The sequence below is a fragment of the Talpa occidentalis genome, unplaced genomic scaffold (genome assembly GCF_014898055.3).
Source record: "Talpa occidentalis isolate TD23 unplaced genomic scaffold, MPIMG_talOcc4v2.1 talOcc4.11, whole genome shotgun sequence".
NCBI lineage: Eukaryota > Metazoa > Chordata > Mammalia > Eulipotyphla > Talpidae > Talpa > Talpa occidentalis.
Window position 1 is genome coordinate 6,290,663 of NW_023601104.1, and position 25,800 is coordinate 6,316,462.

General features: G+C 37.1%; 1 long non-coding RNA gene across 1 annotated transcript in view; it reads left to right on the forward strand.

The window, feature by feature from the left end:
• LOC119237897 (uncharacterized) overlaps window positions 1–25,018 on the forward strand; it is a 126,951-nt gene extending 101,933 nt beyond the window's left edge. The window contains exon 4 of the long non-coding RNA XR_008553804.1: window positions 24,597–25,018. This is a non-coding gene — a long non-coding RNA (uncharacterized LOC119237897). The remainder of the gene's footprint in view (window positions 1–24,596) is intronic.
• The last annotated feature ends 782 nt before the right edge of the window (window positions 25,019–25,800 follow it).

Genomic DNA, 25,800 nt, shown 5'->3' on the forward strand with positions numbered 1-25,800 from the left:
AATCAGTTGCACTTTTATATACTAACAATGAACTACACTAAAGAAAATTAAGAAAGCTGGACCTCTGTGGTGGCACATCATTTAGTCTCAGTGCTATCAAGCTATCGCTAGCCACACCCCAGTTCTTGATTTTTTTATGCATAAATAAAAAAAATCCTAAAAAAAGAAAACTTTGTATTTAATTAATACAAAGTAAAAATCAAAATCAACAAGCAACTATAAACCAGAGACACACTATGGGGGAGGGGGTAGGGCGGGGAAAGGAAGGATTAGTGTCAAAATAAGGGGGGTTGCAATTGTATGGGGAATATAACCAAAATAAAAATGTGTACAATGTGCAAAAATGAAAAATGACATAAGAATTACATAAAATAAAATATTAAAAAAAAAATTAAAGCAACCCAGGGCCTCCCTGGTGGTGCAGCAGGTTGAGCACAGCGCTGTGAGGCAATCCACAGCCTCTGCAGTGTGGGTTCCATTCCGCCAGCCAGGGAGATACCCACGTGGCACAGCAGACCTCTCCTGTCTCGCCCGCTGCTTCCCTCAGCAGTGTATTTCATTCAGTCTGCCTGTTCTGCTCCCCGCTCTGTCTCTGGTGAATTCTCTCACCCTCCCACGCCTCTGGCCTCTACACCCCTGTTGTATAAATAAAAAATCTTTTAAAAAATAAAGAAATAAAAAAGAAAGCAACCCATTTACAGTTGCACTATGAAGGATAAGCTAATTAAGAATGCATTTAACCAAGGAGGTAAAATACATGTATATTGAAAATTACAAGATATTAATGAAAGAAATTGAAGAAAATGCCAAAAAAAGGGAAGATGCTTTTTTGTGGATTAGAAGAATGTTGTTAAAATGTCCCTATTATCCAAAGCAATTTACATGTTCAGTGCAATCTCTATCAAAATTCCAATGGCATCTTTCACAGAAATAGAACAATCTTGAAATCTGTATGGCACCAAAGAAGATTCTAAAACCAAAGCAATCTTGAGAAAGAAAAATGAAGCTAGATATATCATGTCATTTATTTCAAACTTTATTTCAAATTTATAGCATCAAAACAGCATTTGTGTATTAGTCTAAAAACAGACATAAATCACATGGGACAGAATAGAGAGCCTAGAAATAAACCGAAACATATATGGTCAGCTAATTTATGGCAAAGGACAAAAATGTACAATGGAAAAAGGATAATCTCATCAATAGTTTTGTAGAACTAAAACAGTCACGTGTAAAAGGATGACACTGGCCCACACTCTTATACCCTAAAATCCAAAATAGATTAAAGACTTGAATGTACAACTTTAAACCATAAAACTACAAGGAGAAAGCAAAGGTAGGCAGGTCCTGGAAAATGGTCTTGGCCATGAAGTTTTATTCTGACACAAACTCAGTGAAACAAACACCACAGTAAGCAAGTAGGACTACATCAGACTAAAAATCTTCTGCACAGCAAAGGGGACCATCAACAAAATGAAAAGGTAAACCCAGTGAATGGGAGAAAATACTCATGAATCTTACTGATACAGGGTCAATATCAAAAATATTTAAAGAACTCAGATAATTCAATAGAAAAAAAATCTGATTTAAAAATGGGCAGAATCCCTGAATAGACATTTTTCTGAAGACATACAGGTGACCAGCAGATACAGGAAAAGTTGCTTGGCTTCGGTAATAATTAAAGAAATGAAAATCCCTTAACGAGATATCCCCTTATACCTGCTAGAGTAGCTATTATCAAAAAGACACGAAATACAAAATGTTGGTATTTGGAAAAAGGGAATCCTTGTACACTATTAGTGGAATATAAATTGACACAGACACTATGGAAAACAATACGGAGGTGCCTTAAAAAATTAAAAATAGAACAACCATATGATCTAACAATTCCCCTTCTGGGTATTCACCCAAAGAAAATGAAAACACTAGCACAAAAAGACATACGCACTCCCATGTTTATTGCAGCATTATTTAAAATAGACAAGATATGAAAACAATGTAATTGTATATCCATGGATGAATGGATAAAGAAATTGAGATGCATGCAGACATGTGTTGATTAACGATGTCTCAGTAAATACAGTTTATATGACAGGAGTCCCTATAAGCTATACCAAATAGCCACTATGTATAACAGGCAATACCATCTGTGTTTGTGTAATTATGCTCTATGATGTTCACACAATGATGAAATTGCCTAAAGACACATTTCTCAGAACGGTAAGTCATGTAAGACTATATATACAAAGGAATATTATTCAGACACGGAAAAGGATGAAACTTTGCCATTTTCAAAAATATGCACAGGCTAAAGGAATTAGGCTAAGTGAAAAATGTCAAACATTTGACTGTTAAGGTATGTATCTAAAACAGAAATAAGGGACTTTCCTGGTGGCATAAGGGGTTAAGCACGGCACTATGAAGCAATCTGCAGCCTCTGCAGCACAAGTTCAATCCCCAGCCAGGGAGCTACACACATGGCAGAGCAGACCTCTCCTGTCTTGCCCGCTGCTCCCTTCAGCAGTGTATTTCAGTAGATCTGCCTGTTCTGTTCCCCACTCTGTCTTTGGTGAATCCTCTCACCCCCTGCATTTCTGGCCTGTGCCCCAGCTCTTGCATGCATAAATAAATAAATCTTTAAAAAAAATTATAAACAAAACAGAAGCAAAACCTAAGCTCATGAATTCAGAGAGCAGACTAGTTGGAAATATAGCAGAAGGTATCAAAAATTAAACAGAATTATTAAATTCAAATTAGTTTCTTCTCCCTGATTAGTAAGAACAATTGAAAATCTTAGTACACCTGAAAATGCTTGTAAGGTCATCTCTCATATAAATTCCCATTGACATTTCTCTGTAATCCAATAATATGGAAAACAAAAAGTTTAAAGATAATTTGTGAAGATTTATTCTTCAAGATGGATCATTTATTTTTTAAAAAAAGCCAGTTCCATGACTGCCCACAAATTGAAGAAAGATACACAAATATAAAATAAGCAGGGATGTAGCAAAGTCTTCAGTTCATGTGTCAAAAATGCTACCACCCAGGCTGCACACCCTTCTTTATTCAGTTATTCGCTAAACCTCCCTAAATGAATTTTGGAAGGTGACGTTTTGCTTTTCATAATGAGAAAATTTTCAGACTTAACTACAGCAAGTGTCCTTACTCTATGAAGTTAGCCCAATCTAAAAATGAAAAGATATTAAATTTTTTTAGATTTATTTATTTACTTACTTATTTATTTATTTATACAAGCACCAGGTACAGTCAGAAGTGCGGGAGGGTGAGAGAATTCACCAGAGCCAGAGCGGAGAGCAGAGCAGGCAGAAGGATCGAAGTACACTGCTGAGGGGAGCAGCGGGCGGCAGGAGAGGTCTGCGCTCCATGTGGGACCCTCCTCCAGTGGCCGGGGAGCAGCCGGGGATCGAACTGGCACTGTAGAGGCTGCGGGCAGCTTCGCAACCCAGCACTCAACCGCTGCGCCACCGGGGAGGCCCGAGATATTTAAATTTTAATTGCTGAATATTGTGATAGTATTTGGTGTATTACAGATATTAGTAAATGGTACCAGAATGAGAGTAAAAAAGACCTCAACACAAATGACATCGACTTATGATTAAAAGGCAATGCATTAAACAAAAACAAAGAAAATAACAAAAAAATCCCCAAAATAAATCTGTAGAGCTATGATGAGATTTAAGAAATGCCTACAATTAAGTTCTTTCCTTATGACTTGAATATAGCTCTAGCAAGTTCAATCTAAATGACCTTAAAAAAGAAAAATATGAACACAACCAAGTAGTCTACATGTTTTCTAGCAAAAGCTACACTATCACCTAGAGAAGATGGGGTCAGAACTATCCAGGGTGTGTAATCTATGGATCACCGTAACCCAAGAGGGAAGATTACTAGTCACATCACAACTTCATAGCCTGATATCACTAATTACAAAACATTATCCAGCCACTCTTTGCTCCCTTTCATGCTTAAACATTGCATTTCCTAGAATAAGTTGGCTTCCACGTAGGCTTTCCTAGAAAGGATAAGATGTGTTAACTGAAATATAGTCTAGTATGTTATACCCTCAAATATTTCATTCTGAATCAATAAATCAGCATTTTTTATAGGATTGTCTTGGAAGTCTAGTTATGGAAAACCAACATCATCAAATGAGCTCAATCAGAATATTGGCAAAGTTTGTGGTTCTTGGCCTGTAAGGCTAAGGATTTATACCTACATCATCTTTTCATACTTAAATACAGAAATCAGTTGGACTCTGTGTCAATGTCTCAGATATTTGCATCATCCCTTAAAGTTCCTAAATATAAAATGGCATTCCATTCTATAATTGTTTACTGCTGTATTTACTTTATTATTTGTATATGAACAGATATTCATTGGGGAATCACAGTTATGTCAAGCATCATGCAAAATACTGACATATAAACAGGTTTTTGTCCATTCCATGATGGAATTCACATTCTGTAACTAGTTCTCATCTATTGAGCATATACAATGTGCCAGGCAGTCAGTGCTCTAAGAACTCTGGTGTGAAAACACATTTGTGGAGATTTGAGACTAGAACCCCCAAGGCAGAGACAAGGATATAAACCAGTACCTCAATAAACAACTAGAAAAAGTGATGATTCCAGTAGTAAAATTAAAGAAACAGCCTCATCAAGATGTAAGATTAAGATCAGGATTAGATTAATATACTGAATTTTCTTCTACCGTCTCTTCTATATCCTCTGCCCTCTCTGGTCCCCTGGTCCATTGACCTCTACAAATTGCAGCAGCAACTAGGCTCCCTTCCTCCCCACCTGGGCTTCATTAATGGGAAACACCAATAGGAGAACACATTTAAGGTTTGTCTTCCCTGCTTTGGGCACCGCACCCCTGAAAATAACTGTCCCCCTACCCCCCGCCAGGACTCCTGCTCTGTCTGAGCTCCAGTAAGATTTTCCTGCTGACCCTTCAGGCTGAGGGTTTTAATGGTTTCTTCTGTTTCTGTTTTTGGCTTCTTCCTCATACTTCCCTCCCTTGACCACATACACCACTCCAACAGATCCTTTCAGAAAATCCTCTTCTTTTCAACAATCTAAAAAAACTGTTTTGTCTTGAGAATCATGTTTATATGAGAGGGACAAACTGAAGCTTTATAGAAGCAGAGCAAATTATTATGAAATTGTTGCTCATTTGTTTTTAAACATAGAAACAATATATTCTGATGACAAAACCCCTTCGTGGACCTCTTGACCAGCTCTTATTTTCATGTACATGATGATTAAAAGGCAATGAATTAAACAAAAACAAAGAAAATAACAAAAACACCCCAAAATAAATCTGTAAAACTCTGATGAGATTTAAGAAATGCCTGCAATCAAGTTCTTTCCTTATGACTTGAATATTGCTCTAGCAACTTCAATCTAAACGAACTGTAAAAAGAAAAACATGAACACAACCAAGTAGTCTACATGATTTCTACCATGTAGACATGGTAGACATGGGAGAAGACATCAAAGGGGAGGTGAACAGAGAAGGAGCAGGCACACAAAGCAAACTTGCCAATTTCATACTTATCATCAGTGCCAATTTTACACCTGGCTAGAATTTTTGAAATTCAAAGAAGCTGAGGAAAAAAAATCAGGACAACCTGTTTGCCTGTGGTTGTCAGCCTGGGTCATCTGCGACCAGAATGATGGGTTAATGACCCCCTGGGACCCTGGGGATGGCTGCTAGTGAACACAAGAAGTGCCCAAACTGTCTGCTTGCTGGAGCAACACACACTCCCTTCTGCATTTTTTCCTCCAATCTGTGGGTCCATATTGTCGTGCTATTAGTAACTTAGCATTAGATAAGAATTTGCCAGTTTCATGAAATTTCCAAGGAGACCTATTTTAACATGTCACCTACTCCTGTCACACTTTTCCAGGTCATGGCAGCTTGACAACCTAATCGCAGTTTTCTTGTCTTTACATTTTTCTACATCCTACACTCTGGCAACTTTCCGAACTTGGGAAACCTCCTTCGTAATTCAGACTTTGATTAGCAAGAGCCCAAGAAACTGGTTCCTGTCTCTTCACTGACTGAGGTCACTCAGACCAGAGCCCATGTGAGAAGCCTAAGAAACTCTTATTCCTCAGAAACACCGGAATAAGACTCTGGATTATTCAGGGAGGGCTGTAAATTCCTACTCAAGTTCTCTCCAATAAAAACCTGAAGCTCTGAGGGCATCTCAGCGTCCCAGAAACCTCTGAAGCTGTCTCTCGACTCAGAATGTAGCTCTAGAAACAAAAGTTGTCTTGAAGGGACTGAATAAAAAGCATTCATTTGTCCTCCCTTATCCCTAATTTGCCTCAAACGAGGAAGGGACAAGCTGTCCTTGCCTCCAACCCCCTAGCGGCTCGAAGTTGTGCTTCTATTTCCACGATCAGCACGGATTTGATCAAATCTGAAAACTCTACATAATGTATGCCGAGCACATTCAGATTCATTTGCATGTAAATCATCACAGATGACGCTTTATAAAGATTTCTAAGATGCTTCTTAATAAGCATTTTCAAGCCTCCTTTATTTTTCTGTAAACACTCTCTTTAATCTCAAGCTCTAGAAGATTTGAATCTGGTTTGAAATAGCAAGCCCAGGAATTTTGAGCAGATTCTGACAGCCCCGAGTTTGCCCAGTCCTACTTTTCATCCGTCAGAGACTGACTCAGAATCCCTGGGCCAGACGGATGGAGAGTCCCAGCTGTCAACTCACGTCTCCCACTGGTACTTTATACTCATTGGCTTTAAAAACAAGAGTGTTTTCATGTTTTAAATGCTCATTTACAAACCGTTTCTCATCTCTTGAGTCTCTGCAATGTTCCCTCTGAGGCTGTGGTGCTCCCAGGGGATTTGCCTTGGTGGAGGAATAAATAGGAAGGAGGCGGTGCGAAGAACAACCCTCTTCTGATAAGCTGTCCCAGCTGACAAGCCCTTCCCCTCAGACCCATCCGCTTAGATCAATGAACATTTCACAGGCTTAACCAGTTATCTTCATGAAAAGACAAGGCCCTTACGTAGCCACACACAAAGAGATACACAACATTCAAAGTGCTTCCCATAGATTTCAGTAGGAAAAAATGTGAGTGTCCTGCCTCATCCAGCCCCACAGAAATGCCCGTCTTGTCTCATTCAGTTGCTTTTTAAACCAGTCATTTGTTAACTGCCTATGATTTTTCTAAAAAATATCCCACTAACCCGCTCTTAAACAGTCTAGATTCGCCTTGTGTGTTTTTCTGAATGCATATGTTTTGTACACATAAACACAAATCCACAATGTGTAATTTGGAAATAATGTTCTTTAGTGACATTTTATCGCCTTGCATGGAAACTGAATTCAAGTTTTTTAGTCACTTTTTGTAGGGTTAACTGACCTGAGTTATACTCTGGCAGGGCCTTCTACAAGGGGTCTACAAATATATATTGAATGAATGAGTGAATGAATGAGCCATTTTAGTCTATTAAAGTATATTTGCATTTCAAAATGAGTAGAAACATGTTCTGATCCTTTCTGATCTGGTTAAAACAATGAGACCAGTAAATGTAATAATGACATTATTATCACCATGTAACGAACACTTTGTGAACCAGGAAGTTTTACACAGATAGTCTATTTTCATATCCAACCTCAGTTTTTCATCTTGAGCTACTGGCTCAATTTATTTGCAAGCTATATTTATATTCACCCCCATCTTTTATTACCATTTCTATGATGAAATTGTGGAATTATTTCTTTCCAAACCTCTGCTCCAACATAGAGAAGTTAATTGATGTTATTGATTTACTGTACTTTCTGGCGTATGATAAAATACGTATCAAATGTCTCCTGTCTTTTCAGCCCTAGTGTACTGGTTAGAATAGAAGCCAAAAGACAGCCAAGAATAGAGTGTAACAGACAAATCAGGAGCCTATTTCTCTAATATCTAACAGCTCAGAGATGACTGTCCAGAGCTGGAGGTTTCACTTTCTTTCTACACAAGACACTGAGTGCCCAGAGGATTGCCACTCGGCCATTCTCGTCTGTGCCTCCCATCAATGGAAGTTTCCATCTCTGGACCCCAGGCAGTTACTCCCACTACTACCATTTCTTCAACCAGAAGGCAGGAGCAAGGAGAGGAAGAGAAATATATGTGGGATAGTTTTTAAGGTGAAACCTTAAAAGATGCCTCTTGTCACACCCGCCACAAGAATTGAGTCACACCTCACCAGAAGGGAACCTGGGAAATAGGGTGTCTCTCTGACTTGCCACATGCCCTGCTGAGACAGATGGATTGGGGAGGTGGTTCCATTACTTAAATGAAAAAGGAGCAAAAGGACACCAGAAGAAAATGAGCAGGGTCTGCCACAACTTGGCAAAACTACATCTGTGTAATGCGTGTGTGCCCTCATCTGGGAAGAGGAAGCTCCTGGAGCAGAAATTGTCCTGAGAGAAAGGCAAGGTCAAAAGCTAAGTCTATAGCATTTCCTCCATGGTTGAAGGCAAGGAACAGAGCTGAGTATAACATGGAATTGACTACTCACTGGTACAGCCTCTCTCTCCCTGTCTCTGTGCCCATGTATGTGAATCCACAGGACAGATAAAGGTGAAAAAAATCTTCCACAAGAAACAACATTTTCCACCTGAAGTCAGTAGGCCTAATGGGGGGAGAGTAGAATAGAGTTAGGGCCAACACTCCAGGGTGTCTAGAGGAGGCGATGATGGAGCTAGCTCCTAAGACTACACCTGCCTGAGTGATGCTGGTGCAGATAAGGCTGCGTCAGGACTGGTGCTGTTGGGCTGGAGCTGGCGAGAGCAGGCATGGGCACGTACTGGCAGACCACGCGTCCTCTCTCAGGGCAGCAGCAGGAGAAAACTCATGGAAACCACCATTGGAAGAGATAAGGAGCTTTGAAGTCCAACCCCAAGAACCACGATACTGGAAGATGATTAGTTGGAAGGAATCCCTAGGAGAAAAAGTTGACCCTCAGCTCAGAATGAGAGTTCAAAGTTAGAGTATTGTCATTGGAAAAGCCCATCAATTATTGTTTTATAACATAAAAAATAGTAAAACACATTTTCTCCCCTATTCCCCTCCTCCAAAATGTTGACACTCACTACAGAGTCTGCTTATCTCATGACTAGGATGTGAGTTGTACAAATTCAACAGTCTACAGTGATTAGGTACAGAAAAGTTAAAATAAAATAGCATTTACTCAAATGACTATTTTTTGTTATGTCCTCAACAATGCATAGAATAATCCAAAAGGAAACTCCTCAAATACATTCACCAGCAGCTTTTCTTGAAGCTGCAGATATAGAACTCAGTATTGTCCTCTTGTAATATTATTACGGAAGCCACTTCCCCTCTTTATATAAATGGCCATCAATTTTTCCCTTTCAGTACACAGTAACCCCATCTTCAAAGTGACAAAAGATGCATCTTTATGTAAATGCTTTGAACTGCGTGTAGTACAGACTTCTACATAAGAGTCAAGTTAAAATTCATTCCACGTGTTCTGCAAGTATAGCATTCTACCAGATGACTTTGGGTGGATACAGAACGGTTCAGCACATTTGATTTTCCATTGACTTGATGTTTATGTTGGGTGTTCAATTGTTTTAAAGCATGACTAAAGAGTGTAAAAATGCTATAGGAATTCATGGGTCCAGAAGAATTCTCTGCTCGGCTGAACCCTCTGAGCTACATCTATATGTATTTTCTAGACCTATTATTTTTTTCCCCAAAACCTTTTGAGTGTTTGGGTATTGCAGTGATTGAGGAAAGTGTTCATTGCAAATGACAATTTTCTATTTAAAACCTTTCAGCAAAGAAGCTTCTTTCTCTCCCATAGAGAAGTAGGATTCCTCAAAAATTTCAAAAGAAAAAGTGAAGAAAGGGTGATTTTCCAAAGGGCAATGAGATGTCTAATGGATATATTTGTTGACTCTTATATTTTTATCTCTCTCCTTTAAAGCCAAGGAAGATTTCTAAATCTTGACAGTATATGGGATGAGGGCGAAGGGGAGGAAACTAAGTTTGGCAGCATGGGGTAGATTTTTCGACGTAATTGGCTTTACTTATGATTTAACTCCGAGGGAAAAATGCTGCAGGAGGCTCAAGTTTTATTGCCATTTTTTATTATTTTTATTTAGTATTGGTTTTCTCCTTAAAATGTTTAGCCTCTCTCACTTGCCATGATCTTTTCCAGCAAAAAGCTGAACACCACTGATTGAGGGGACAGCCTTGGATAAGACAAGGTATTAGCTTAGATTTCAGCCTTCTCTCTTCTTCACTCCCTGCTAAGACTATGAGGTTCTCACGTTATAATTTCAAGATTTCTTTTTCCTTTTTTTATGCTGGCAAAACCTGCTTTTCACTTGTATTAAAACTGTCAAAACTGCCCAAAGGGAAAAAGTATATGTTTTCCCCTTGGTACTGAAAAGAGTGAAGAAGCATATTTTGGCAGTTTCTGCGTAGGTGTGAAATTTTTCACACAGCTCTACAAGGGAGGTACACAAGGCTGGCCCTGTTGGAGCATCTGATATTTCACGGATGGCAATTTCTTTAAAAGGTATGGCCTAGGGCTAAATTAAAAGATGGGGATTTAGACTAGAAATGATAGCATTCCGTTGAAACAATTGTCAATTATGTGAAAGATGCTGTTGCATATTTAGAAAACAAATGGTGCCCCTTTAAATTTTCCCCATGGCAAGTTTTATTGTAAACTAAAGATTTGGAGGTATAGATCAAAAACGTGTTTTCGCTTACAGAACCATAACAATGCAAAATATATTAGACGGCGAGATATTGATTTTACATGAAAGCATATCAGTTAGCAGAATGCAGAAGCCAATAAGCATCACCATGGCTGGGTGGGAGATCTCTAGACACAATTTATTTTTATATTTAGACAAATTATTGGTTTTGCTGTCTGTGAAAAGGTATAGCATAGATTAGCTTTTTCTTAATTCAATCAAATCAATTATGTTGATTTTATATCTCATGTTAAACAACAGGCATGGCACATTTAATGTCTACCGTGAAAATAATGCAGAGCTGGGTAAACTTCTCTGGCTTTTACCTCCCAAAATTTGGTTGCCCTGCCACATATTTTTTCTTTTCACACATAATCTATAGATTGGTCCATTGCTGATTTTACTATATAATTTATTTAAATAGCCATGGAAATCTATCAAAATAAAATACTGTCCACCCTCCGATTTAATAATATTTTAGAATATCAGATTAATAATTGATCATATTCACAGAAAAGACAATTACAAATTTTAACATAAATAGGATTCATATAGCTAGTCCTTTACACTTAGACATCAGTGATATCTCAATACAATTGAGTCTCCTTTTAATGCGTTTAATATACCTAAGACTCCACAGTGCATGAAAGAACAATTTATTGCTATTGCTGTTAAAAGGGATCGAATAAACACTTTGGATTCAGGATCTCTTTTTAGTTCTCAGGTTTCATAAGTTCAGAATTTTTACTTAGAATCGGCATTAGAGATAAGTAGTATCTTCTTTTAATGGAGGAATTCCCTCCGATATATCACCCAATATTCGCTTGAAATTTTCTCCCTTTGTTTTAGGAAAGACAATTATTTGTAACCACCCACATTGTAAAAGTGGATTATTAGGATAAAATGAAATCCTTTCCCACATGATTTTCACTTAAATTAATTCTGTCTCTGGAGCTATAGTAAATGAATCCATTCTTTATGATTACGATTCAGATTTTTATGGATGTACATTATGCCTCCTCTCGGCATTCATTTCTTCAGGTTTAAAGTCCTTGGTTTCTTTAGTCTGTTGGACTCAAGTTTGTAATCTCTTATCTGATTCATTCTTTAACTCTTCCCTCAAAATATTGAGTTGCATCTCAATCTGCCGGCTTGTATCTTAATAAATTATCTTTCTTATCAACTATTCTGCTGTTACCTGCTATTTCCATAAGGAATTCAAAATATTGACTGGTCGAGAAGCCAGACAAAATTAGGACACAGAATCTGTCATCTGCATGAGTTACAGTGGGGTTCCCACACACCAAGTTCCCGGAACACTGTATGGAAACCCCGTGGTCGTTGTGGATCTCAGCATTCACCCCATGCAGCCATCAAACCAACAGTCTAAGAAGCAGGCAGGGAATTTCTCAAATGCTCCAAATAGCTGCACATCACTACAGATTATGACTGCTTGGATTTAGGGAACATTTTTTTGGCTGGGGAAACATTCCAATGGGATAGATTAATCTATGTAAACCACATAGCTCAGCTGAAACTGCTGTTCGGCATTCTAAATTGCCAGCTCCGTCTCCTTTCTGCACAAAAATGCACATTTCTTCCTATAATAAAGATATTTTATAATAGCAATAAGGCAACTCCAGGGTGTGTGGTTATCACGAGATAATCATACCCTAGAGGGATTACAGACACTTGGCTGTGCCTCATAACACCCCATGTGTGTGTTTATCTCATGATAACCACACTCGCTTTTGTATCTTATTGCCTAATTATCCTCTTCTAATGCAAAATACTAATTTTTTGTCTGAAACAATATGTGCAAGGATGCATTGCTAACAATCACAGGAGGACATTGACAAACAATGCTGCTGTTACTCTCTATTCACACCCCATAAGAAAATTGATACATAAGAAGAAACTTCTCTGAGTGATAGGGAAAATTTCAGTCCATTTTTGAAGGCACTGTTTCTTAAAGGCCATAGAGAGACCTCTGTTTTACCCATCAGTGCTGTAAGATAGATTAGCCAGTCATTTTCTCATTCCCTTAGACATAAGATTTCTCAATTATAATTGAAAACTAGAGAATGAGCAGGAATTTCAACCCCCCAAAATTAAAAGACACTAACTTCATTTATTTCCAAAACATTAATAGCAGAAATTGATTTTGATTTATTGGGTCATCTAATTGAATAAGAATATCTATATGCCATTTAGCCACTCATGCACATATATTTCAACTGTCAACCTTTCAAGTTGAAAACTACATATCAAATTTTGTATCTTACAGTAGTGTGATTCATACAAGTCCATCAATCTTGAATCATTTTACTAATTTTTAGAAAGTGAAATTATTACCTATAATTATCCCAATTCTACATAGTACTATTTATCATTTTTATTGCATTATTATGTGATAATTAAAGCCAATAGTGGTTACAAGTACAGATTTCCCATGAATTTGGTCTCAGAAATGAGTATTTTGAAGTTTAATTTTCTGAAGTTTTATTTGTGGATCTTTGAGTATATTTAAGACCCTGCACAAGTCACCAAAGACTATTTTGCACTGTTTAAATTCTGAACAAAAAGAAAATCTAATTTCAAGTACTTTTACAAAAATATATTCTTAGACTTTCATAGAAGTCCATTTTCCACCAATCTGTGTGTGTGCCTACTTTGCACATCTATGTGTATGAGGGTACATGTGTATACAGTACCTATAATTCTCATAAATCCGCCTTGGTTACTTGTTTCCGCAATCCAGGACCAATTATTTTCAAGGCCACTCCTTATATTTTCTTAACCTTACAAACTCTGTTTCCTCTTCGTGGTTTCTGACTTCATAAATATTACTGGGTCAAATTTGCTTCAATTCAATAAACCTGTTCTTTCTGAACTGTCTGGTTATGGGCAGCCAGAGGAGCTGTTGCTCGGTCCCTGGAGTCCTGTTCCAAGGGTACATTCTTGAACTTTGATTTTAGGGATGGATTATCCATCTGCATTTACTAACAAAGATTGCACTAAATCTCAATTCATAAACGACAGGTAGATACAACAACAATTATTAGTGACTTGAGGCAGCATTAGATTATTGTAAGGACTAGAGGTTAGGAAAAAAATACTTTAGATGTTGTTACTCCATTAATAGGAAAAATGCAATGTTTACTTAACTCTCTGGCAGGTAATTCATGTGAAATACTATTATATTTAGACACAGATGTTTTCTTAGAACTGGAAAGTATCTTAGAATTCATTTATTCCAATCACCTCTTTATACAGCCAAGAAGATTTGACAACACCATCTATACTATTTACTTGTCTTTCACTAAAAGCTGGAAAGGAAGGTCTTTTAGATCAATATACATAATTACCTACACCAGAGATGGTGTGAGTCTGAAATTCAGCAAACTTAACTAAAAGTATACCTTTTTAGACTAGGACTCCACATTAGTCTTCTTCCCAGCATGCAGCTGAGGAACAAAAAAGAGATGAGTGGGCTGAATATGTGAAAATACTGGACATTTCAAACTTTTAAATGCCTTGCATTTTCACTTCACTTTGTGAATGAAAATTTTCAAGAAGTAATAAAAGGAGATTCTAAGTTTGTTAGATATTAAACAGACATTATGGAACGCTTCACTTTTAGAAAACAACTAGTTTCTGGGTACACTAGCACAAAGATGCCCTAGTGCCTTGCTGAAATAACATGAAAAAAGGGACAGTTTTTTAAGGATAAATAAAAAAGAAATGAGTAAACATGTCAAGATACAAGCAAATAAGGAAGTAAATGCTGCCCTTGGGGTAAATGTTAATACTAGTTCTGGAATAAGAACTATACCATAAGCCTGTGCTTTTTTTTTTTTTTAAATGGTAATCCAATTTGATTAGGAATTAATAACTGAAAGATGTATTTTTAAAACATGATTTGGAAACTAATGTAGTTCAAGATAACTTTCAGTCTAAATAACAAAACAAGGACTTAAGGAAAAAACAACTTAAAACTGCATGTAGGTCTCACTCATAGCAGGAATCTAGAAAACTTAAATAAGGGACCAGGAAAAAGAATGACTATAAGGAAGAAAAAATCAAAATCAGCAAACAACTATGAACCAGAGACACTCTATGGGGGGTGGGGGGCGGGGAAAGGAGGGATTGGGGTCAAAATAAGGGGGTTGTAATTGTATGGGGAATATAAAAACATAATTTAAATTAAAAAAACTGCATGTAATTAAAATGCTTTACAAAATTAATAGAATGCAGCAAAAGTTTCATAACTTGACATTTATAGCCTTAACTTATTTCTAAGATGCTGAAAGATAGCAACCTAAATATCTAACACAAGAAATTGTTGGGAAATAATAAAAAAGTTAAATATAGTGGATAAACAAAGCAGTAGGAAACAAAGTGTTCTAATTTCTAAAGAAAAATGCAAAAATGCAAAAGAGCACTACAAAGAAATAGTTCTTTAATAGAACACCAAGTAAAAGTGATTCAAAAAATGAAAAAGTTGACAACATTAAATAATATTAGAAAGAAATTGGGAAATATTTGTACACAGACTAGAATTAAATACAACCCAGAATTGTGAATGGCAATGGATTTGAAAATTAGATATTTCTTAAAGAAATTATTCCAAATAATCATTTATTACAAATATCTTGAAATGACATTGAAAACTGAATACTCAGTATTTGTTGGAGTATTTAAAAACTAGGACTAGATGGTTTTTTACCAGGAATTCTACCAAAGATCAAGGAAAGCACTATTTCAATCTATGTGAACTTTTCCAGAGAACATAAAAAATGCAGGTGCGGGGAGGGAGCACTGCAGTTGTTTTAGATTAATATAATTCTGAAATCAAAGTCTAAAAAGGGAAAATTAGTCCAAAATTAGTCCAAAAAGTCCAAATTAGGAAAATCACAAACCTATTTTGTTCATGAATTTATATGAAAAACAAGAAAAAAGAAACAAATGCCTATTTACATTTATTATGTAAATTCAAGGATGATTTAATGCTGGTAAATACAATTTACCATATAGGCAGATTATTTAACACTCAAATCATTTTTTAAACAGAAAAAGAAAAAAGCAGTTGACAAAATTCAATATAAATTTTTTAAAAGTTTTTTTTCAAACAAGATAAACAGGTTTAATGGTAAAACATCAGAATCATAACTGTTAATATCAGAATAGATGTCCACTAACACCTACTGTTGAAAACCTTGTCTTAGAATTCCTAACTCACACAATAAAAGGAAAAAATTGTCAGTTTTGAAGGGAAGAAAAAAATCATGTCTCAACATAGATAAAGTACCTACAGAACAATTTTTGGAAGACTCAATTAATAATACTCATAGATATAGGATCAGTGTACAAAAACTCCATTATATTTGCACACAACAGCAAAAAAAATATGTAGAAAATGAAACCAGAACATGCAATACTAAAATAGACAGTAAATCTTATAAAAATGTGTAAAACTTTTATTAAAAACACACAAAAACAATTAAAAATCTCAATAAGGAACAATGCTGTATTTATAGATTCTAACCCTAAAAAATTATTAAGAAGTTTCAATGCAATTTTGGTCTAAACCCTAAAGAAATTGGACAAACTGATCCTAAAAGGTGTAAGAGTGAGCTAAGACTAAGAAAATTCTGGCTATTCATGAAGAGGAGAAAGAAAATGGGGACTTAACCAGAATATTAAAATTCATCATAAAGCTATGGTAATTAAGGCAGTAAGTAATTAGTGCAGGGTTAGACTAATAGATACATGCAACTAAAAGAGCAACCAATGACAGACACACGTCTCTATGGAAAATTGCTGCAGGACATAGGTGGTATTGCCGATCATGGACAAATGAAGATATATTAATATATAGCTTTACACCATAAAATCAACTCCAACTAGATTAGAATTAAAATGTCTAAGTCAAAACTTTACAACACTCACAATGCATTTTTGGAGACTGACTTTAGAAACTCAATGACAGGCTCTCTTTAGCAAGACACATATATATACACACTTGCTAACCAAAGGATCGATCTTAATAAATTAATTTGGAAGCAATCACTGATCCCTTATTTTATGATATAGGAGAAAGACTGCAGGGGGGTGGGGGAGAGGCTCATCCAGGTATAAGTTTATTAGTGAACATATCCCCTCTGAGAAGCTCATCTTTTACACTCAGTAAAAGAATGAGGTCATCTTCTTGTCCTATGAAGTCCTCCCTACTTCTCCCTCCTTGACTCTCTGGACTCTTTAAGACAAGATAAATACCCTTGGTCTGCTCCCTTTTGCTTTAGAATTTACAACCATGTAAATTGATTTTTCCTTTGGTAACCCAACTGATACTGTCCTTTTTTAAAAAAAAATTGTATTTATTTATGCATGCAAGAGCTGAGGAGTAGGCCAGAGGTGTGGGGTTGGGGGTGTGTGTGGGGGGTGTGTGTGAGAGGATTCACCAGAGACAGAGTGAGGAGCAGAACAGGTGGATCTACTGAAATACACTGCTGAGGGGTGAGACAGGAGAGGTCTGTGAGCCATATGTGGCTTAGCATCCTGGCCAGGCTCAAACTCAGGCCAGCAAAGAGGTCGCCAACTGGTACTGTCTTGATTACTTGTCCAGCGCAAGAAGAACCCAGTGTTAGGGGATTTTTCCCCTGCTTCTTGACAATTCTACAAAATGAGACTTTTTATCATGCATCTACAAGAAATATTTTAAGAATAAAAAAGATTATGTCATGGAATTATGTAACACATGTATCATCTGGTCACTTTCTACCTGGTAGGACAGTAGTAACACCCACTCTAACTTAGCAGGGGGTTTTTCCCGGCCTAATGGGCTGCTTTCAATTAGTGGTTTAATGTCCTCTACAGGATATTAAAGAGGATTTCTGTTTTTGTTGAAATGTGGGACTGAGGGATCCTTGGGGTATTTTCTTCTTGAGATTCTGATTATACCTTTCTCTTTGTTTTTTTCTGTTACTCTTAAGGTCTTGGTGGCAGCATTTAAGGTAACTGAGAAAAACTTACATCAAATGACACTAATCACTGGTCCATTCTTCCTGGACCCTTCTTGGGGATGCCATAGAATATCCTACTGAATTTGGCACTGAGGCCTGGATGCCCAATAGTATGGTGATCTGATCTGTCTGTGATGCAGTGAAACAGGACCAGTCACTCTTCCTGCCCCATTGGATAAGTTTTCCTATCTGTTGCATTTAACAAGTTTGTCTTCTTGCATTTTAAGGAAAAGGAAGGACATCCCCTAAGAGGATAAGTTAAACATCTAAGTTAAACATCAGGTGTTAACAAAGCAAGCTGGCCTGGCACCCACATGAAATCTCCATATGCCTGCATCAAAGGGACATGAGGACCCTGCCTAGCTCCCTCACATTTGCAGACCTCTACCTCCCTTTTGTTTTACTCCTTGTATAAATATCCCTGCTCTTTGCCCAAGAGTAGGACAGTGGTCTTCTAGTCTGCCACCCTCCTCAGGTTATCAGGAAATTAAACCACTTTCCTTCTCATCAAACTGTGTCCTTTTATTGGCTGAGGGAAACTGAGGCCAGCATTTGGTATCAACTGACTTCTCATATGTTAAATGTTATGTTCTTAACCCCAGCTCAACGCCTTAGTTTCTTTATGGGGGATAAAGAAGGGGGGAGCTCGGCTAAGAAGGTTTGGTCCAGCCGTGAATAAATATGAAATCTTAGAGGAGACTGGGCTCATAGTGAGAAAATAATACTGGCATTAATCCACTTAGAATTGCACAGTGCTCCCACCCCCTACCTACAATGTGGATTGGTTTAACACCCTTTGTTGTTGTTATTTTGCCATTCCCTTCAAATGCTAATGACCAGCTAGTTTAACACCCTTTATTGGTGTTATTCGGACAGTCCCTTCAAATGTGAATGAATAGCTTGCTTTGTTTCCATAGACAGAGAAGCCAAATAACTTCAGGGCCCAGAAGCAAATTATTTCTCTGGTATAGACCCACCCTGAATGATGAATTGGGCTCTATGGTGACTGTTTCACTGAAGACCAGGATTTCCCTACCCATCGCAAACCAGGCCAAAAAGGAGCTAAACCATTTTCTCCTCATTATCACCTCATTAAGCTCCCCAAGCCAGTGTAGGACTGGGGTAGAGGCCTGCTACAGGTAGCTTAATGAGTTTCTTATTTATAGGCCCCTGTGCTGTTATGCAAAAGCTTGTTATTCCCAGGTCTGAAATATGGCCTTTTCTATAGGGAGTTGAGAAAAGTAATTATCAAGCATCTTTGTATAGGCCTCACATGGATTTTTTTTTTTTTTTTTTTTGCTACTTGATCGACAATAAATACATTTGTTAGATTTGTGGAATTTGATATTATGCTGAGGTGTTTACCCAATTTTCTTGTTTTCTTATTCTTCTAACAACCTAGTACAGATGCTGCCCCAGATGTGGAAGATGCAGATGTTTGCCAGCTTCAGGAGAACTCTAAATTCCTAACTGTACATGACATTCTACAGATTCCTCAGTTTGATTTTAAGGGAATAAACTGCCCACCCCCATTGAAATACTGTTTAAACCTTTTTTTTTTCCCCTGCTTTATGTGACTTAGAGATACATTTAATTGAGAAGTAAAAAACAGTCCCATTTTTAGTTCCCATATGACTGTATTAAAATTTTCTGTAACTCAAATATAAAAAATAATCAAGTCTATATATTCTGAGTTTTTAAAAAATACAACTTACTAAAAATTGAGACACTGAACTTTTACTGATTTCTGACTATGTAGCATCAAGCAGGTTACCAAGGGGATGTGCAAAGTTAAGGACAAAAGTTAAACACAAAAATCTATGACAAAAAAATTGCCATAGATTCAAAGAAATGTGTCATCTGAAGAAATCCTAGCAGTCCTAACTTAAGTGTATATAGAGATACATATGTTCATTCAAGTGTGTGCATATGAATATGTATGTATATTCATATATTTCTACACAAAAACAAAACTATATTGAAGAAAGTGGAGTATTTTAAAGCAAAATAAAAGTTGGTTGATAGAGAACAGGTCAAATAACAGTCATAATGTCTGCTGACAAGCAGAAATATAAATAATTAGTGACTTTCAATGTCAGAGCAAAAACCACAGAGAAAAAAAAAGAACCTGATTTAAAAGGGAGACAATATGGTTTTATTCATACTATTATAAATAGTTGTGTAGACACAAATAGTTCACTATTTGAATACCTGTGCTGGATCATATGGAGTATAATGCATATTATACGCCCCTTCCTCTTCCTGTTTATGAAGAAGCAGGGGGAAAGTAGGGACATCAAGCCAAAAATCATACCAAATAGAATATAGTTCATTAGAGATTTTAAAGCAAATATAATTCCTGGAGGAATTTTTGAAAATTGAAATTAAAATAATTTAAAAAAAGCAGAATGGCTGAGTTAGAATATGTTTTCCAACTTAACAGGATGTGAATGTTTTTTAAAAAAGTGGTTGCACGAATATTTTCATATGCAACTGAATTAACAGTAACGTGTAATTGTCATGAATTTCAAAAATAGAGATTTGTCTTGAAGTTGTACCAGAAATAGCATGATGGATTGGCAAAGGGAAAACTAGAGGTCAAGAGATCCTTTAGGTTCTTATTCCATAGTCCAAGATTAGAGAAAAACTGAATTTGCAGAAAAAAGTGGAAAGAAAAGGAATTCAAGTGGTAGTTTAGAGTCAGAATACTGATGTAACAATTTAGTAACAACACTGTCATTAGAAGAGGGTTGTATAATTGAAGAATAACTAAGATTTCAAACCTAAAGAGATGAAAATCTGTGGGAGCTATTGTTTTTGGTAGTAGGAGAAATGACAAATGCTTGTTGTTTGAAATGTTAAGTTTCAAGACATCTTTTACAATTGAATGTCCAACAGGCAAGAACAAATTTGGGACTGTAGTTTGGAAGGTAATTACCTGTATAGAATAAATTAGCATAAGAAGGCGTTGTAGAAAGAAAATGGGGACATTCAAGATTCATCATGTACATAGTATATGGGTAAGGAAGAGAAATCTGCAGAGAAAATAAGGAGGGATAGGTATTGTGAGAGCAAAAGGTCAGTCCAATTTCATAGAAGTTTATACAGGAGGAATATTCAAGAAGAAATAGATGGTAACAGTGTCAAACATTCTAAAAAAGTCAAGTTTAATAACTGAGAAAAGGTCATTGGATATGTTGGCCAGATGGCAAAAAGTGAAGAGCTGAATATTAATCTGTAAGAGTTTCTATACCAATGTCAGCAGAATTACCACTGTCCCATTGTCTTAAGTACTAATGTACTTGATCTTCATATCAATGAGAGGTACTGCCACATCCTTCTACAGATAAAAAATATTAATTTTCAGGCCAATTTTCTGTTTTCCTTAAATATTGACAAGACTTCTCAGTCTTCTTAAAGCTGAACTTTGACATGTCTTTCGATTTTAGTAAGTTAACATTTTGATTATCACATTACTTAATTGTATGTTTAGTGAAATTTATAGTTATTTTAATATCCCAGTGAAAACACAGGTAAATTGAAATCTATTTTAATTTTGAGGACATTGCAAAATCTTGTTATACAAATGTCTATACTCACATTTGAACTTCAAAGTGTTAAACGATTTACCTCCAGGGAATGTCTAAGAGGTCAAATCTTCCTAAATATATAGCTTTTTCACATAACACCATCTTGAAAACATCTGGACTTCACAAAAAACCACAGAGTAAGGAATAATTTTTCAAGACCTAAAACAACCACATTCCTATCAGGGTAAAATGGTTTTCTAAGAAATGTGTTATTTTTCTGTAGATACAATGGGGTGGGAAAGCCCTGTTCCTAATGTAGCTATCTGAACTTTGTATGCTTTTGGGGGGCGAGGAGGGAGAAGTCAAGCAACATTCTCTCTGAAGATTCAAAAAACTCCTTTTACCCAGAGACAGAATCTCGGGAAGAATTTGATAGGCTGACAGAAGGGACAACCTTTTGGTAGCATATAGGTGTCACTGAATAACAATGGAAATTTAGAAAGTATGGAAGGATTCCTTTCAGTTGAGATTTGCAAATATCCTATAGCTCGTTTATGCTTTGCTGCAAAATTGAGATGAGTCTCAGTGTTCACCAGCCAATAAAACAAATCAAGTATCTATTAATATAGGATAGAAACAAAGCTTGTATGATCACAAAAGCAAAGAATTATGAAAACAATTATGAAAGATAATCTTTCAAGACCCCAGTTTTAGAAAATAAATCCCACAAAAATTTTATATTTAAAAGATTTATTTTTATTTATGCATATAGACTGGGGTGTAGACCAGAGGTGTGTATGTGTGTGTGTGTGTGGGGGGGGGTGAGAGGATTCACCAGGGACAGAGTGGGGACCAGAATAGGCAGATCTACTGAAAGCCACTGCTGAGGGGAGCAGCGGGCAAGACAGGAGTGGTCTGCTGTACCATGTGGGTTAGCTCTGTGGCAGGGATTGAACTCAAGGGGCAGTGGCTGGCAATAGCTTTCTATCATGAGACCTTAACCCCTGCACCACCAGGGAACACCTCCACACACACACAAGAACTATAAAATCAGATTTTTGTAGGGCCTTTCTTTTTTTAGCAGCTCCTGAAAGCCTTCACCTATCTTGAAATCACAAGCTCACACCATAAGAGAGACGTGTTCTGTCTCTAAGTTTGATATCAGCTCTAGTATTTCCCCATTTGTGGCATGTCCTGTTACATGGCAAGGCAGTCAGGAGAGAGGTATCTGGGCAAAAGACTGATTCAGCAAATTTGGAGAAAACAAGGCTGGAGGTCCTATTCAAGTGGATTCTGAATGTGAAGAGATGCTCACAAGGCAAAAGGTTGAAGCTAACTGAACCTGCAACAGATGCTGAGCAGTGGATGTCGAAGGACCACTTTGCATGCAGGCCCTGATAGAACAAAGGCTGCATGACCACGGCTACCAACTCAATAGGTGTCTGGCATGAAGGCAGGAGTCTCAATTTGAGCTTCTGCTGTACCATTTACCATAGGTTCTTAGATAAGTCACTTATCCGCCATCCAAAATCAGGACGAAAACACCTGTCATAATTACCCTGGGGAATTCGACTGAAACAAAAAAGGATAGAGGGAGACTAGAACTTTGACTTCCTTATGTGATCTTCATCTTTGTACCAATTTTAACATTGGAGTACTGATGAGCGGGTCTTGGGGTGGAGAAGAACATGTGTCCACACACTTGGATTTAATCCTCTGGATAGAATGAGAGTTAGGCACTTAGCATACAAGTACTAAAATAAAATAAAATAAAATAAAGATCACAGGGTTTTTTCTTTTTTCTAAAATGAAAGTGTGAACTAGAAAATATCCACTAGTATCCAGAGTCAGCCTATACAAGAACATTATACATTTGAAGCCTGTTAAGCCTGGAATGACCTGCAAGATTTGCTGTGGAAACTACAATAGGAATGGAGATGATATCTAACTTTCATGAAGAAACATAAAGTTTCAGTGTGTAGTTTGCCCTGCTCTCTTTTTTTTTTTAAGATTTATTTTATTAATACAAGAACTGGAGCACAGGCCAGATGTGTGGGAGGGTGAGAGGATTCACCAGAGACAGAGCGGGGAACAGAACAGGCCGACTGAAATACACTGCTGAGGGGAACAGCGGGTAAGACAGGAGAGGTCTACCGCACCATGTGGGTTTCCCCCTGGCCGGCCAGGATTGAACCCACTCTGCAAAGGCTGCGGACAGCTTCACAGTGCGGAGCTCAACCCGCTGTGCCACCAGGGAGGCCCTGTTCTCTTACTTTTTGCATGCTACCCACATTTATGCAAGATGTGCTAAACTCTCCAAAAGACACACGCACAAATCAATTACATATGACTTGAGTAAGGTGTGCATTTTGCTGTTTGAAAGACCCTGAGGTTTTGTTGTTTTTTTTTTTTTTTTCCGCCTGCAGAAAAATCAATGATGTAAGTTTTTTCATAAAACTTGTGCAATTTAAAGGATTAGACTTTATTCTGAGATTATATTCTTCCTGTATTTTTATATTATGAAAAAAATTCCTTCATGAAATGATTCCTCACGCTGTTAGGGGTAGAATTCCAAAATGTTGGACCCATACAAGTTTTTCAATATAAGGATATAACATCATTAACTGAAAGATTCAAATCGAGTCTTCCGTCACAGCACTTCAGACTTTCTGTGAGAATAAAGTTTTGAGTTTCCCTTGGGGATCAAATTGTGGTAGTTTTGTTCATGACCTTTGAAATAAGATGACTAGTCTCTGAGTATCTCATTGATAACATCTTGTATGGATGGATGTGGTTAGTAGATGAGCTTTTCTAGAAGACAGCCTTGTGTTGAGACATTTAGAGGCCATATTATATTTTACTGGCATCCAATGCCCATCCAAATACCTTCAGGTGCTGTGAAAACAGGTTTATAATTCCAGTATAATTAAAAGGCTTCTGATCAAACAATAGCCAATCCAAGACTCAAATGTATCTGAAAGCAATTTTAAACTGGAAGACTCAATTTTTAGAAAAATAAGGTGAAATTCTAGAATTGAGATTCAAGAGTATTATGGAATGAGTAGTTTCACTTAATGAGTGGATTGAATTAGAGTGAGGATTAGATTAGAGTGAAGAGTGGATTAGACAGAGGCATGGAGAGGGTTGAAAACTGTCAAAGTGGGTACAACTTGCTATTTGCCAGTTCAGAATTATGTAGGCCTCCCTGGAGCCCTGCTCTGCCTTTGCACTGTTAATTCCTTGTATTTTATTTTTCTTTTAGATGCCTTTCCAGTGGAGCTCACAAAAAACAAAACAATAAAGCAGTCTCCAACATACTAAACAGCTGTCTCCAGGATCAGTAAGCATCAGAACAGACCCTAAAGAATTGTCTGATCCCAGAGGAAGATCTTCTTAAGCAGAGAAGTGCTTGCAGCAGAAACCTTGGAAATTTCAGGGAGTGGAATTTTATTGTCAGAACTTTCACTAAGAGTACAGCCACAGACCCTGGGAGCATTAAATAAAAATTACCACCAAGCTGTCTTACCTGTGTGCACACTCCTGAAAGGGAGGGCAAACGTGAGCGCGTAGCGCTTCTACATGAGTCAAAACTCTGACAGGTAAACCCTACGAAGTTTGACGAGCTGCCATGTGCTCTGCTACCTGAGATACTCTTAACTGAACCATAAAAAGACAAATAAATTAGTAATTGTATGCCTCCTGTCAATGTCCTTTCTCGTGAACTTCGCAAGCTGTTGGTTAACAGTGTCTGGAATGATTTATCCATAGATTCTTAGCTTTCTAAGGAAAGACACTTGATTTTTTCCAAATTGTTTTTCAAATTGATTTAAGAAAATGATACAGAGATGGCCACTTTCTGGGGCTCTCCTTTTATTGCCTGTTCTGCCTCCTCCCTTTAGGAAATCAAACCAATAAGATTAACATAATCTTTCTTGGAATTGACTGTTCTTTTTAAATAGATCCCATGATAGACATGTGTAAAAATCAATAACAGGCTCCTCATTTGTCAAAGCTAATGACTAAACTCATTTTGAAGTTCAATAGTGGTTACTGAAGAGCGGCCACACATTACATATCTAATCCTGGAGGTCTCTCCACGTTCTCTGCAGAAGAACAGAGGAAAAGGAGGCTGTATGCTTGGGGCACAATTAAAAGCCTGTGTCTCCATTTTCTGTGTACATCCTAATTTTCCTACAAGGTATGACTATTTCTTGATTGCCCAAGTTAATATGCTCAAGAAAATTAAAAAAAGGATGTATCTTACAGCAATCTGTAACATCATCCCAGTTTATAATAAAGTCAATTTGGCTATAAGCTTCTTCAATTATATTCTTAACTCCTTGAGGTTATGAACCATGTCTTACATATTTTTAATGTCCCCAGAGAGACTAATATAGTCACTGGGTTGCCAGATTAGCACAAAATAAAGATTTGGTTGAATTAAACAGAATTAAAGGATCTTGGTC